At 43.9% G+C, this 13268-nt stretch overlaps 2 long non-coding RNA genes across 2 annotated transcripts in view; one reads left to right on the top strand and one right to left on the bottom strand.

Moving 5' to 3' along the window:
- Nucleotides 1-2356: 2356 nt before the first annotated feature.
- Nucleotides 2357-13268, top strand: part of LOC142881779 (uncharacterized) — a 78050-nt gene continuing 67138 nt past the window's right edge. Inside the window, exon 1 of the long non-coding RNA XR_012925698.1 lies at nucleotides 2357-2968. This is a non-coding gene — a long non-coding RNA (uncharacterized LOC142881779). The remainder of the gene's footprint in view (nucleotides 2969-13268) is intronic.
- Nucleotides 10767-11468, bottom strand: LOC142881783 (uncharacterized). Its single transcript, XR_012925701.1, has 2 exons — nucleotides 11393-11468; nucleotides 10767-11008 (listed from the first exon to the last, which is right to left on the bottom strand). It is a non-coding gene; the product is annotated as an uncharacterized LOC142881783 (long non-coding RNA).

Genomic DNA, 13268 nt, shown 5'->3' on the forward strand with positions numbered 1-13268 from the left:
GGTGTTAAATGGGTTTCCTGTACGAAAGCAATGTCTATTTTGAGTTTTTTCAAATACATCAAAACTCTCTTTCGTTTTATTGGTCCATTAAGCCCATTCACATTAAAGCTTACAAATTTCACCACTCTATTCATCAACCATAAACTTTCTTAAGAAATATTGTCCCATCCATATCATGCTTCCCGTATAACCAAGTATTTCAAAATAAAGCACTGACCGTGCAAGGAGAAAAGAAAGGAAAGAAAAGAAAAGAAAAGAAACATATGCTATAACTACACACACCCTCCCCTCTCCACACGCGTCTTGCGCCTTCCCAAACCTGGCGCATGGCAGGCGTGATTATCACAACGGGACCTACTGGGCAAATGACTAAACCATTAGCCCCCTCTCTGCAACATTCTAATGTCAACAAAAATAACAAATGACATCGCGTAGAAAAATAAATAAAGTACAGTACCTCAAAATGTGCGGGTATGACAGCAGTTCAAAATGGAAGCAGCATAGCCGTTTTGAACAAATGGTAACATCCCCTTAGCACAATCGTGAGTTAAATAATAATGATAATAATAAAAGAAAAAGAAAAGTTTTGCCTGTGCGGATCAATCTCCTTCCCGTACGTTATCCTTCTTCAGGAACTTAGTCGCCTCCTCCGGGTCCACGAAAATCTTGGGCTCTTCATCTTCTCCCGGATAGACGTAAAGCTTGGCCGGGTACCGTAAACTGTATTTTAATCCCTTGTCGCGTAGAGCCTGTAGCACTTTTTTGAAGGCTCGCCATTGAGCCATGACCTCACTGGTATAGTCCGGGAAGATAAGGACTTTGCCTCCGTTGTATTCCATGGACTGTTGTCTGCCAAGGCGTAGAATTAACTCCTTCTGCTGAAAGTGATGGATGCGCGCCAGGATTGTACGCGGTCTTGTGCCGGTAGCCGGCTTCGGCTGGAGGGATCGGTGCGCCCGATCCACCATAACTGGATGCGGGAAATGTTCATCACCAAGCAACTTAGGGATTCGTTTGGAGACAAATTCAGTGGGTCTACCTTTCTCCTCATCCTCCGGTATCCCCACAAGTTTAATATTGTGTCTCCGGGAGCGAGCTTCCAAGTCAAGGACTTTAGTCTGGAGCTGAGCGTTGTGTTTCGTTAGCTCAGTGCATTTAGCCTCCAATTTTAGCATGCAGACGTCAAGGTCGCTCATCGCTTGTTCTTGATTGGTCACTCGAGTTTGAAGTTCAGCCTGTGAAGCTGCAAGCGCATGAAACTTGGCTTCAAATGCATCAAATCGTTCATTTATGCAGCGAAGGATTGATTCGGACATCTCTTTGCATATTTCTTTACACATAGCGTAGGTTTGGTCCGCACACTGAGTATCGAAGATGTCTTCTCTGTCCAGCACCATCACTGCTGTTGAGAAGGAGCTGCAGCAGAAGGACACCATGGTCTTCCTCAACAGTTATAAAGGCCTTCAGAGCAGAGCCAGAGACCAGTGCTCCCAGTCAGAGCCACAGCTGCCACAGCTGCTCCCAGGAGCACTGATCAACGTGGCCAAACACCTGGGCAACCTGTCCTTCAGTGTGGCAGAAGATGAAGGACCAGGTCAACTTCAGTCCAGTCATCCTGGACCCAAACACTGCAAACCTCTGGCTCCACCTGTCTGATGACCTGACCAGTGTGAGAAATAGAGGAGAAACACCTCAACAGCTTCCTGATAATCCAGAGAGACACACTAGACATCCCAGTGTTGTGGGTTCTGAAGGTTTCAGCTCAGGACAACACAGCTGGGAGGTGGAGGTGGGAGATCATCCTCGGTGGGCTATAGGTGTCGCTAAAGAGTCAGCTGACAGGAAGGGTGAGAGATCTGCCTCACCAAAATATGGACTCTGGTGTTTATCAATGGAAAATACACTGATGGTCTTGGTGACACTGTCACGGTGGAGAAGAGTGTGGAGAGACTCAGAGTCCAGCTGGACTTTGACCAGGGGAAGGTTTCCTTCTACGACGCTGTGGACCAGACTCACATCTCCACTCATGAAGACACTTTCACTGAGAAACTCTTCCCATTTTTCAGTGTTGGAAAGGCAGGAGATCAGAAAACTGCTGACATCAGGATGTGTGAGAGAAATTTTTCAGTGATGTTTGAGAAGGAGTTTCTTTCTGTTTTGGAATCAGATTCAGATTCAGATTCAGATGTATATTTCGATTTAGATTAAGATTTATTGGCACTTAGATCCACTGTTTAGGTGCATACATGTGAAATATTTAGGCCCGCAAGCTCCAGTACATTAAGAATTGCATAAACATGATGGATTTGACTCTTTGATCGAGTTTGAAAATGATTTGAAACCAGTTATGGACGATGGAAAAATGTCTTCAATCAATCATGTAGAAATGACAATGTTTGTTTTTTGTTTGTTTTTTGCTTTTATAAACCATTTTTTTGAGAAAAATGAAAAACCAAACTCACTCACATCAAAACTTAACATTTATCTTTCAGCCCTCAGAGGTTTTCTGAACTTCATCATTGACTTCAAAAACAATCAGATATCAACTTAGTTATTGATATTTGTAAACTGTAATTGTCTATTTTTGTTATTTAAACTAGTGAGAACACACGATTGGTCATGTTGGGAAGATTGTTTTAAAAATCAACTTCATCCTTATTGGATATTTTTTTCATCTTTGTGCTTCTTTGACTGTCAGAAATGTGACAGGGACCTCCTGATTCAACCGACTCATGATGAAGATGCTACATCAGATGTTTGCTGCAGATGTTGTTCTGTCATTACCAGCTGATATAAAATGTGTTGCATTAATACGTCTTGTGCAGCCGTGTCTGGAGGAAAACCTGTCGACAAAGTTTCACCTTCAAAAACAATGTTTTGTCAATAAATTTGCTCTGTTTTTGAGAGGTTCTGTCTCAATATACAAACAGCCTGCGTTGTGTAGCGTTGGTGCAAGGCATCATGGGAGGTGTAGTGATGTTTTTGGGGGAAGGTTGAGGGTTGATGAGAAGGTCGTTGCCCTTGGGTCACATTGATATTATGGGAATAGTCTGACATACATTGTAATATAATCATGTTATTTAGTGAAAGTCTCACCTTTTAACATTAAAATGTTGACGATTTTCCACAAAACTATCAAGTTAATTTGTAAAAGTTTCACTTTTTACATCAAACTCACGCTATTTCATGAAAGTTTTGTTTTGACGTGAAACCTTTCATGGAATTCCGTCATACTGAGCCCTGTTGTTTTTCCTCGCGTGGCAGTAAAGTGTTAATGAAAGGAGTCTCAAGAAATAAATACTCAAGTAAAGAACAGATACCTTGAAAAGAAAATCTACTTCAGATCAGTTAACAAAGACTTTCAGAATAAACTTGCAATCACAGATAATATGTTTACAATGTTTTAATGAATCAAAGTTGATTTTATTGTTTTTTGGAAACAGATTCGGGACCACTCCCACCCCCCCGGCCCCCCCACCTCCCCGCCCAGCATCATAACATTGTTATTGTTGATACTTCTTATTGTCATATTAGCATTTTCACTTTTCAATGAAGGTCAATGAGTGAGATGATCCCCACAGGAAGTCACCTGTGTCCAGTTCAATCAGGAGGCCACAGTCATCCTGTCACTTCCAACCATGTTATTCTACCTGCCTGTCACTATTGCACCACTCATTTAATGATGTGGATTAACTCTGTGTTTGTGGCGCTCATACAGTCTCTCACTGCATCCAGATGAAACTCAGTTTGTGTTTTGATTTTGTCATTTTTTTCAAAATGTTTTGAAGCTGATGGAGTTTCCCAGTGAACGATGGTCAACCTCAAAGTACAAATACTCAGTGACCTCACTAGATTCTTCAGGTATTCATACTTTACTGGAATATTTCCTCTAAATTCTGACTTATTATTATTAAAATTATATTAATACTGCTGCTGTTTCTCTTACCGCTGCTGTTACTGCAGTTCTTCCTCCAATGCAGCAGAGGGCGCTCCAACCATAGAATAGAACAGCAAGGAACACAAAATAGAACGCAATAGAAGCCTTTATTAATCCCACATTGGGGACATTTTAATCATAACAGCAACGATATAAAGCAAAGAGAAGTCAAACTATATGAATCAAAAAGACATCAAGGCTCTCTGCTATCTGCCATCTGCCACTTTGCAGATAGCCGATGCCTATCCAGAGCCCACCGCATCCTGTCCGACCCCACCCATGAAAAAAATGAAATAAATACATACAACTGTGATATCTGAAGTAGAATATACTCTGCAGTCTACTAAAGTACTTTACACCAACATATCAGAGTGAAATGAACATTTTGCAAAGACAAACCACCCGTCAATCATCTTCCAGCAGGTTTTAACAGCTAAAACTCTCCCAGAAATCTCACCCATCAATTCTTTCTCTTCTTTTGACACTTGCTATTTTCCACCATATTCATTTGGTTCAGTACTAAGAAGGCAGGATGATACTGCAATATTCTCTGAAACTACAGTATCCCCCTCAGACGCTCGTGTGGGCTCAAAAACTTTTAAAAACAGTTACCTCTCCTGGAAACCAAATTATTTTGCCTTCACTCTTCTGTCTTTCTTTCTTTCTTTCATTTCTTCCTTGTGCTCCTGAAAACACGCTCCACTACTCTCACTTTACACGGACAAATACTGTTGCTCTCTGGCGCCCTCTTTTGTTCTGGCCTTCACACGTCCATTGAGTGAAGCAGTGCAGCGCTTTGCATCGTTTGTGTATCAGTGTTTTTAATCAGCTGATATGTAAAATGACATTTGGTGTGAGGTGTGACGTCATCGGAGGGAAAAACAGCTGGATATTAATGACAGAAGGGTCGTAGTACTTTGAGTACTTTGACTTGCCATGTTAAAATACTGCATGTGCTCAGCTGTTACTGTGTGAAATCCACAGGTGGGGATTTATTCTCTTGTTTCTTCCATCAGTGCATATTCTGCTTATGTATTATATGTATTATCTTAATGATGAGAAAACGATAAATAAAGCTCTGTCATTATCATTGAAGGTTCTTTTATATATATATATATATATATATATATATATATATATATATATATATATATATATATATATATATATATATGTATATGTACAGCGCCTTGCAAAAGTATTCACCCCCCCCCTTTGCTTTTTTCTATTTTGTTAGATTTCAGCCTGTAATTTAAATGTTTTTCATCTGAAGATTTCGTGAGATGGAAATGCACAAAGTAATCTAAGTTGGTGAAGTGAAATGAGAAAAAAATATATAAAAAGAATAATTTAAAGAAATAAAAAAGTGGAAATTGGCATGTGCATATGTATTCACCCCCCTGAAGTCAGTACTTTTTAGAGCCACCTTTTGCAGCAATTACTGCTGTAAATCTCTTCTGATAGGTCTCTATGAGCTTGCGACATCTTTCAACTGGGATTTTTGCCCATTCCTCATGGCAAAACTTCTCCAGCTCCTCCAAGTTGGATGGTTTCCGCTTGTGAACGGCAGTCTTCAAGTCAAACCAGAGATTTTCAATCGGATTGAGGTCCGGGCTTTGACTAGGCCATTCTAGCACATTTAACTTCTTCTCCTTAAACCATTCATGCGTAGCTTTAGCAGTATGCTTCGGGTCATTGTCCTGCTGGAAAGTGAACCTCCGTCCCAGTCACAAATCACAGGTGGACTGGAACAGGTTTTTCTCCAGAATGTCCCTGTATTTAGCACCATCCATCTTCCCCTCTAAGCGGACCAATTTCCCCGTCCCTGCTGCTGCAAAACATCCTTATAGCATGATGCTGCCACCGCCATGTTTCACTGTGGGGACAGTGTTCTTGGGGTGATGGGAAGTGTTGGGTTGCTGCCAGACATAGCATTTACCTTTGTGGCCAAAAAGTTCAATTTTAGTCTCATCTGACCAGATCACCTTCTGCCATACAATAAGGGGGTTGTCCACATGCTTTTTGGCAAATTCAAAACGTGCCTTCTTATTTTTAACACTGACAGGTATTCACTGGCCACTCTTCCATAAAGCCCAGCTCTATGGAGTGTACGGCATATTGTGGTTCTATGGACAGACACACCAGTGTTTGCTGTAGAACTCTGCAGCTCCTTCAGGGTTACCTTTGATCTCTGTGTTGCCTCTCTGATCAATGTCCTCTTTGTTGTCTGTGAGTTTTGGTGGTCGGCCCTGTCTTGGCAGGTTTGTTGTGGTCCCGTGTTGTTTCCATTTGGCAATTATAGATTTGATGGTGCTCCGGGGGATCATCAAAGATGTAGATATTTTTTTGTAACCCAGTCCTGACTTGTATCTCTCTATAAATTTGTCCCTGACTTGTTTGGAGAGCTCCTTGGTCTTCATGATGTGATTCTTCTTGCTAAGTAGAGTTGCAGCCCATTGGGGCCTCTCAGAGAAGGTGTGTTTATACTGACACATCATGTGATACTTTGGCCCTGTTTTCACTTGGTCACTTGTAACTGTTTTGCGTGATTGGATCACGAGAACGGCTCTCGCAGCATCTGTTCGCACTTAGCCGTTAACATGCGTCTCGAGCGTGCCATTTGTGATCGCATCACCCCCCCTTGTTTTGGCTTCTTGTTTGTAACTTTATAATGACGACGCCAGAAGTTGGGGCGCCGACCAAGTACGTACACGGGAGAGGTGAGTGGAGTAGGCGGTCGTTAATGTGGACTGAGCTCGCATTCTGTTCGCACGTCCGTGACGAATGCGTTTTTATCACCAAAACCACCTCGGGAATCGGATGACAAAACGGATTTGGACTGTTTGCACTTGGTCATTTCATGCGTTTTTTATATCTGATCAGCAAAAAACGCATGAAATGACCAAGTGCAAACAGGGCCTTAGATTGAACACAAGTGGACTTCATTGAACTAATTCTGTGACTTGTGAAGGTAATGGATTGCACGAGCACTTTTTAAGGGGCTTCATAGCAAAGGGGGTGAATATATGCACATGCCAATTTCCACAGTTTTATTTCTTTAAATTATTCTTTTATATATTTTTTTTCTCATTTCACCTCACCAACTTAGATTACTTTATGCAGATCCATCTCACGAAATATTCAGATGAAAAACATTTAAATTACAGGCTTAAATCGAACAAAATAGATAAAAGCAAAGGGGGGTGAATACTTTTGCAAGGCGCTGTATATATATATATATTTTATATATATATGCATATATATATACATACATGTATATATATGTGTGTGTACAATGTGATATATATATATAATTCAAATATAAAAATACAGACATACACATAAGTATATGAGGTATATCAATATAAACACGTAGATATGAATAGATGTGTCTTATACATCAACTATTCTAAAATTGAAATAGGCTTGAATGTTAAGTGGTGGGGTGGTATAGCTGCTGTTTGAGAGGGCAAGAGTCCAAAATTGCACATGATCTGTGGCTAAAGCTGGCAGCAAAGATGAAGCGATGGCACCTCCTCCGGCTCCCAGTGTCGTGGTCATCACCTGCCAGGGACACACAAAGACTGCAGCAGTATCGTATCAGTGCACATAATGGGTAGTTCAGGTGGAGAGGAAAAAGTGAGTGTGAATACACTGTTAAATTATTTCACAGTCTAATGCAGTGGAAAAAATGCTGCATATTTCTGCGATTAATTGGAAATGAAAATATTATTCCTGTTTAGGTTGTCCAACACTGATCAGTGCTTATCTCAGTGTTTCTCAACTGGAGGGTTGCGAGCCAAAAGTGGGCTGTGGCCTCGTGGCAGGGCTGGATTAAGGATACAGAGGCAGTGTTTCTGTTACAACGCCCCCTGAAAACACTGTTAACCACACCACAAATAGGATCCACCTGCTAGTAACATTGTCACATTCATAGCCAGGTTGTACCTGTTACATTAAAATCACCAGACCCTATACATTTCTAATATACACATGCAAAAGAGGCTGAGTGAGACTTTCCCCTAATTTCTGTCCAGTTCACCGGCAAGTTGGAGATTTTTGTAATACATTTTACATCATGGCACTTTGTATTGTAATGTTTTCTCCCTGCCACCAGATGTCAGTAGCCTCCATGTATTTTTACCAGCAGTGTCAAGTCACTGGACAATCTGTCGCTGATCGAGCTCAACCTGGACAGAGCGGAGGTCTCTGCGCATTTTAGCAATGAACACTCGTCGGTATGCCTCAACTAGTCCTTCCCAATCTAACGGTTGTGTGTGTTGACTGGTCTCAGGGATGACCCAGGGACTATGTTTCCATCTTTTATTTACTGCAGAAGACAATAAAACACATGTTAACAGTCTTCTGGCCTGTCTCCCTGCACCTCTTGTTCCCCTCGTACATACAACACGGAATTGTGAGGGATTGACTCGCTGTTGATTATCTCTGAATATACATCACAATATGCAATTTACAATATATTGTGATGCAGTTCACTTGGAAACAGCAAGAAAAACAGACAGAAAAGAACGTATATTTAAAGGTCCCATATTATGCCACTTTTCCACATATAAAATAGTTCTCTAATGTGTAAAAGGCCTGTCTGTGACCTGTGTCTTTCATCAAACCATATCCCCAGTAGTTTAAAGTGCTGCACCTTCTCCAAACCCTGATGATATCATTTGAACTGAACCTCCTTCCCAATTCTTTTCCTTGTAAAAATCATTGCTTTGCTTTTATCAACTGAAAATCTCAATGCCCAGCTATTGGCCCATTTCTCTACTTTTAAAATAGCTTCTGGCATTTTTTGTAGCCCATCATCTGCAAACAAAGAACAGCCCATCCCCTGTTGCACTTGTGAAAATACTTCATTAATCATGACTGAGAATAATAATGGACTCACAATCCTCCCTTGTGGCGTTCCATTCTCCAGCCTAACACTTTCTGAGTACTCATTTCCTGCTCTAACTTGTATCTTTCATGGTGTCCAGAACACGGGAAGCATTGCAGTACAGAGAATCCAGAGATCCAAAGGTGGCATCAGCTGGTATCCAGTTGCGAACAGGCAGGAAATGGAGTGCAGGCAAAGCCCTGGTCGTGGCTGAGTCTTGACTGAGGCAGAAAGAACTGGTGGGGTCCATTGCGACAGGGCATGCAGGCATTGGCTACTTCCCGTCGACCAGGGTTGATAAGGCCCAAGGCAAGGAGCGCCAACATCTGATCCAGGAGGAAGTGCGGGCAGGCGTGGAGGAAGGACAAGCCAGCAGGATGGTGGGAATGGTGCAACAAGGAGCATGGACTAAATGGGAGAATGTTCTGCAACGGAAAATCACCTGGTCCAACATCTGGAAAGCAGACTTCCATCGCACCAGGTTTTTAGTCCAGGCTGTTTATGATGTCCTTCCAAGCCCAGCAAACCTCCACGTCTGGGGCAAAACGGAGACACCATCTTGTCCCCGCTGTTCAGGACGGGGCTCCCTGGAACACCTACTCAGCAGCTGCCCAAAAGCCCTTGGAGACGGGCGCTATCGCTGGCGCCACGACCAGGTGCTTCGGGCAGTTGCTGACAGCATCGCCTCCACCATCAACACCAGCAAAGGCCAACACAGACCACAAGCCATAACATTCCACAGAGCTGGAGAGAAGCCCAACAGACCACCACAGACAAAGTCTGGCCTCCTCACCTCCGCTAACGACTGGCAACTGGAAGTGGACCTGGGCAGACAGAGGAAGTTCCCTCCCAGGATAACATCAACCAGGCTTCGCCCAGATATGATCATTGTCTCCGATATCACCAAGCAGCTGATCATTCTGGAGCTCACTGTGCCATGGGAAGAACGCATGGATGAGGCCAATGAGAGGAAGCGTGCCAAGTACCAGGAGCTGGTGGAAGAGTGCAGGAGGAAAGGCTGGAAAACAATCTGTGAGCCTCTGAAGGTGGGCTGCTGGGGTTTCGCAAGGGCGTTCACTCTGCAGAGTGTTCACACAGCTAGGACTCGTCGGGGAGGCGAAACGGAAGGCAATCAGATCTGCAACTGAAGCCGCAGAGAAAGCCACAAGATGGCTTTGGATAAAGAGGGCAGAAACGTGGGCAAGCGCTGCTGGGACGCAGGCCGGGGATTGATCACCCTGGCCGGGTCGCCTGGGCTGAGGGGGTCTGATGTTGAAATACCCAAAACCCCCGATGATCCCGGGATACAACATCACTGATGATGTGCCCCAGCGCATCCGCAAGATGTATCTTTCACCTTTCTAACTTGTAGAACATTTTTTATCCATTGCTCCATCTTCCTTCTTACCCCCATTTTAAAAAGTTTCATTAGCAGCCCTTCTTTCCATAACATATCATATGCTTTTTCAATATGAAAAAAACTACTCTCACACTTTCTGTATTAATCTGTGCTTTTCTTATTTCATGCTCTAAGCACAGCAGCAGGGGCGGCGCTTGCGGACAGGCAAGCCAGGGAGTTGCTTGGGGCCCCGGCCCCTAGGGGGGCCCCCTAGGGCTGCCAAAATGTACACCACAGCAACGACAACAATGCGCAATTTGCAATGACATGACACCGCAGCAGCAGACCCCCCTTGTAGGACCCCGCCCCATCTGCCTTCAGCCTGCACCTGAACACGTACCGCGCGACAAGCGATACTGGTCACGTCACACTTTTGGTTACAGTTTGCAAACTTGCCAAAAACTTGCTTGTGCAGACAACACGAAGAGGAGTTATGGTGGGAAATAGCGCCGAAGTCCCGCGGACCTGCGGAAGTATCTTCGCGACTCTGTCTCTCCATGCGATGCAGGCAAACTACCTTCGCGATCGACCGGCAGATCGCGTAATTTATGACTGCCTCACGCGGGCTGGAAAGGGACACAAAGCGGGCCAGATGTGGCCCGCGGGCCGTACTTTGCCCAGGTCTGCTGTAGGGGCTAACACAGCTAACTAAGGTAACAATTAAGCCATGATGAATCCAATGAAGGCAGGCAGACTGACAGTCAAAGAATAATAATAATAGCCTAATGATAATAATCCTAATAAATTGCTTGTATGAAAAGCTATACATTTTTTATTTCATCTGACAATATTTCATTCATTCATTCATCTTCTATACCCGCTTATTCCTATTCAGGGTCACGGGGGTCTGCTGGAGCCTATCCCAGCTGTCTTAGGGCGAAGGCAGGGTGACACCCTGGACAAGTCGCCAGTTCATCGCAGGGCCACATAGAGACAAACAACCATTCACACTCACATGCACACCTACGGACAATTTAGAACGTTCAATTGACCTCACATGCATGTTTTTGGAGTGTGGGAGGAAGCCGGAGAACCCGGAGAGAACCCATGCAGACACAGGGAGAACATGCAAACTCCACACAGAAAGGTCCCAGGGCCAGGCCCCGGAATCAAACCCACGACCTTCTTGCTGTGAGGCGGCAGCGCTAACCACTGCACCACCGACTATCTGACAATATTTATTTCCACTATTTTATTTCCACCATTTAAATGTTTCATATGATATATTGTGGCATTTTTTTCTTTTGATTTGACCTGAACTATTCTATTTACTCAGGTTAACATTTTTTTTTGTATTTAAAGTTCAGATACTTTGCATTGCACTTTTGTAATAAAGAAAAGTTCATATATACATATATATATATATATATATATATATATATATATATATACATATATATATATATGTATATATATATATATATATATATATATATATATATATATATATATATACATATATATACATATATATATATATATATATATATATATGTATATATACATCACAGCCAATCAGGTACCACCTTTAGTTCCTCCAAACGTGGTTCACCGGAAGGCCATGCTGCAATAAATTCCAATTGTCCTGGTGAAAAACATTAGGTCCAGATGTGGCACTACACAGTGATTGTTCAACATAGTTGGCATCTGGCTTTGTTGTTGTCGCCCACATGAAAATGTTTCCACACGGCTGACTTGACTCCTTGCTGCTGGCGTGTTGCAGTCAGTTTAGCGTGAACAGCCATAAACTGGCATCGGTGTGGTGGTGTCAGTACATATTGTACGAGTATGAGTAGAGTACAAGACCATGGATTTGGTAGCGATCCTCCATATCAGTAACGCCATCAGAGCATTCTGAACACACACACACACACACACACACACACACACACACACACACACACCCCGACACTCCTCTTCCCGGAATGAGTCAGGAGGTTAGAATCCCCGCCCCCTGTGCTCCCTGCAGCCAATTACAGCCCTGACTGGTTGTTTCCTCCCCCTCAAGTCAAACTGGTTTCGTTTCTCAGGAAATGAAAGCCAGTCAGTCAGTCAGTCAGTTAGTCAGCCAGTCAGTCAGCCAGTCAGTCAGTGAGTGTCTCTCAGAGGTGAAATGGCTCAGGCAGCAGCTCAGCTGGACCCACAAACCTTCTCTTGTTCACTCTGTCTGGATCTTCTCAAGGATCCAGTGACCACTTCCTGTGGACACAGCTACTGCAGGAAGTGTCTCCAACACCACTGGGATGCAGAGGAGGAGAGGAGAGTCTACAGCTGCCCTCAGTGTAGGAGGACCTTCACACCAAGGCCTGTCCTGGAGAAGAACACCATGTTAGCAGCTCTAGTGGAGACCCTGGAGAAGACTGGACTCCAAGATGCTCCTGCTGATCACTGCTATGCTGGAGCAGGAGATGTGGCCTGTGATGTCTGCACTGGGAGGAAACTGAAGGCCCTCAAGTCCTGTCTGGTCTGTCGGGCCTCCTACTGTGACTCTCACCTCCAGCGTCATCGTGATGTTCCTCCCTTACAGAGACACAAGCTGGTGGAACCCAGCCAGCAGCTCCAGGAGAACATCTGCCCTCGTCACGATGAGGTGATGAAGATATTCTGCCGCACTGATCAGAAGATCATCTGTGGTTTATGCTGTGTGGATGATCATAAAGGTCACGACACAGTGGCAGCAGCAACGGAGAGGACTGAGAGGCAGAGAGAGCTGGAGGAGACCAGGCAGAAGATCCAGCAGAAGATCCAGCACACAGAGGAAGACCTGAAGGTGCTTCAGAAGGAGGTGGAGTCCATCAACGGCTCTGCTGATAAAGCAGTGAAGGACAGTGAGAAGATCCTCACCCAGATGATCCGTCTGCTGGAGAAAAGACGCTCTGAGGTGCAGCAGCAGGTCAGATCCACACAGGGGGCAGCAGTGAGTGGAGTCAAAGAGCTTGAGAAGAAGCTGGAGCAGGAGATGATGGAGCTGAAGAGGAGAGACGCTGAGCTGGAGAAGATCTCACACACACTGGACCATAGCCAGTTTCTCCACAGCTTCT

Source organism: Nelusetta ayraudi, unplaced genomic scaffold (assembly GCF_046127955.1).
Source record: "Nelusetta ayraudi isolate G7.1 ecotype Tasmania unplaced genomic scaffold, CSIRO-AGI_Nayr_v1 ptg000217l, whole genome shotgun sequence".
Classification (NCBI taxonomy): domain Eukaryota; kingdom Metazoa; phylum Chordata; class Actinopteri; order Tetraodontiformes; family Monacanthidae; genus Nelusetta; species Nelusetta ayraudi.